This window comes from Etheostoma spectabile, chromosome 17, assembly GCF_008692095.1.
Source record: "Etheostoma spectabile isolate EspeVRDwgs_2016 chromosome 17, UIUC_Espe_1.0, whole genome shotgun sequence".
Classification (NCBI taxonomy): Eukaryota; Metazoa; Chordata; class Actinopteri; order Perciformes; family Percidae; genus Etheostoma; species Etheostoma spectabile.
In genome coordinates this window covers 24,305,716-24,308,797 of record NC_045749.1, presented here as the reverse complement: position 1 = coordinate 24,308,797, position 3,082 = coordinate 24,305,716, and the positions used below count along the sequence as shown (strand labels likewise).

General features: G+C 41.6%; 1 protein-coding gene across 1 annotated transcript in view; it reads right to left on the bottom strand.

Moving 5' to 3' along the window:
* LOC116705643 (synaptic vesicular amine transporter) overlaps nucleotides 1-3,082 on the bottom strand; it is a 38,405-nt gene that overhangs the window by 5,580 nt on the left and 29,743 nt on the right. The gene's annotated exons all lie outside the window — the stretch shown is intronic.

Below are 3,082 nucleotides of genomic sequence, written 5' to 3'. Positions count from 1 at the left end.
TGTGTGCGGGGCGTCAGACCTACCTTCACACATTCAAACCGCAGCTTGATTAGATCTGCCCAAATAATGGACCACACACACAAAGTAATGCTGTTGGCTCAATACTGGGCTGATGGCACCTGTCACACTGCTGCCATGATCAGAAAGTCTTCTTATTAACAACATCATTTTAAAACCCATAAAGAATCAGAACAGACAACTATAATACTGTTTTGTACATTTTCATTAAATGTTTCAATAATTACCGAAAGCCCAGTCATTACCTAACAGGTTTGCATGTAAGATCAAATATAGATGGAGGCTGGGTCTATGTGTTTCACAATTTACACATGTGGCCTTTCTGGCTCAGTACTAAACTGGTTTGAATCCTAGGAAGAATAGGGACTACTTTGTGTCTATAGGTAATTATGCATCTGAGCGTACAAATATGACGTGTGGAGTTCCCCAAGGCTCCGTTTTGGGGCCCCTTCTGTTTAACATCTACATGCTTCCACTGGCTCAGATTAAATAAAAGAACAAGATCAAGTACCATAGTTATGTGGATGACACACACATTTATATAACCGTAATGCCTGGGGACTATAGTCCAAAAAAAATAAAATAAATAAAGTGCATTGAACAAATTAACGACTGAATGTGCCAAAACTTTCTTAAAATAAATTTAAAAAACTGAAGTGGTTGTTTTTGGAGCAAAAGAGGACCAATTAAAAGTCTGCGCTCAGCTTCAAACAACAATGTTAAAAACAACAGACAAAGCCAGAAATCTTGGTGTAGTCATGGACTCTGATCTGGATTTTAACAGCCACATTAAGACAATTACAAAGTCAGCCTACTATCACCTAAAGAATACATGAAGAGTTAAAGGACTCATGTGTCAACAGGATTAGGAAAAACTAGTCCTGACTACTGTAAAGGGGTCTTTAAGGCTCTCCCTAAAAATCAATCAGACAGCTGCAGCTGATCCAGAACACTGCTGCTCCAGTTCTCACTAAGACCGAGAAAGAGGATCACATCACTCCAGTTCTGAAGTCTTTACACTGGCTTCCTGTTCCTCAAAGAGTTGATTTCAAAATACTTTTGCTGGTTTACAAATCCCTAAATGGTTTAAGGTCAAAATATATTTTTGTATTTCTGAACTAATACACCATGACCCCCCCCAGACCTCTCAGGTCATCTGGGACAGGTGTGCTTTCTTACCCCAGAATCAGAACTAAATGGGGGAGGGAAGCATCGTTTCCATGCTCCTCATATCTGGAACAAACTCTCAGAAACCTGCAGGTCCGCTGCTACTCTCAGTAGCTAGTTACCTTCCTCTGCTGCACCGTTAATGATGGTCTGGAAAAGCTAGACTAGGCAGTGTCCCCCTTTAGGACAACTCACACTATTTAAGGTGAACAGTGCATGAAATCAGTGTCATTGGGTAAAACTGCTGAAATAGATCCATGCCAAATCAAAAGTAAAGCCATGAATATTTGATTAAGGACTTTAACAAATTACGTTAAAGCTGCATTAATGTTTTTAGACGCGTTAGAACCATAACTATAAAATCAAGGACAAAGCTTCCAGGTATGAAAAGTGAAGCCAAAGTGACTGGGGGCCTTAAAGCTGCATTCTCCCAAGCCTGCAGCCCTTCACAGCCGGCGGTGCAGGACCAAAGATACATCAAGAAGCATGACAGTCATCTGACAATGGCTGTCCCAAGTGTTGTAAGGGAAGCTCTACCATAGTCCAACAACCTAAACATAACGTGAGGTAAACCGTTGCGGTGAGGCCCAGAGCAGTGTGCAGGCAGAGGCAAAGCACAGTGCAGGTGCACACCATCATCATCATCATCATCATCATCATCATCGCCTCTGGCTACCTCCTCTCATGGTTGCGCTCTAAAAGGTTAGCAGTAACACAGTCAAATTTGAAATAATTTAATTGCCACTGTGCATCATGCCAGCTGTCATAATTATTATGATTCAAATTTCTGTATAACTGCATATGTGTATCAGTGTTTGTGTCCCAACCGGCAGCCGCAGGTGGCTACCCCCCAAGAGCCAGGTTCTTCCTGAGGTTAGAGAGTGAGGTCTAGACCTACTCAATTTGTAAAGTGTCCTAAAATATTCTGAAAACGTTTTGTGAAATGATTCTTTAAATAAAATTAAACGTGGACAGATCCTGATAATCTACACCTCTGATGTTTCTCCAACCTTCCCTCTAATATTTGCACCATACACAATTGTCTATCTTTTGCTGTTTATATTTCGTTCTTGATATGTTGTTATTTATGTTGAGCATAGTGGAGGAGGGGCCAACAAAGCTTTCTTACTGCACAATGTAGACTTATGTTGAGTATGTCAGGAATCAACTTGGATGTGCTGGAGACGGTTCACTGTTTCAAGGTTTGATGCTGTCCAGATGGTGCCCTCTCTTGGGCGAGCAATGGGATGGCACTGGACGGGAGGATCAAATCCCAACAGAGAGTCAGAATACAACATGAAAACCTCAACACTGTGTCCAGGTGGGAAATCAGTGGCATAAAGGGTGGGCTCAGTTAAGTTCTGGTTCAAACTGTTAAAGGGGTGGATCCGGGGTGGAGTCCACTGATAGAGAATTCATTTTTATAAAGTCTTTTATTGCTTATTTCTTTGTAGCTGTTTCTTAATTAGTATAACTTTCCTAATTAGTATAACTTTCATGCTTATTATTATATGCACATTTAACAATACTATGTTTCTTTCAAGCCGTGTCTGTGTTTCTTCAGTCGCTGCTGCCTAAACAAAAGGCAATAAATGTCCCACTGTTGCATATCACAGAAGATAACAAGAGCCTTAGATCCGAGGTCAGTTAGAGTACATGCCAGCCCAGGGTTTCTGGCGTAGGCATTAGACCCCTCCTTACATCAACACCTGTGAATCTTCTGTGTGTGTGTGTTTGAATAAAGGGACAGAGCTGCAGAGAAATTGTTGAAGTTCCCACTAGAGCTGCGCTGCGGAAAGGCTGCTCTGGTGGTGGCTTCCCTTTTGCAACTGTCAATTAACTGCTCATTTGCCGCCTGAGTCTCGTTTTCTTGCTTGACCGTCATTATTTAGTAAGG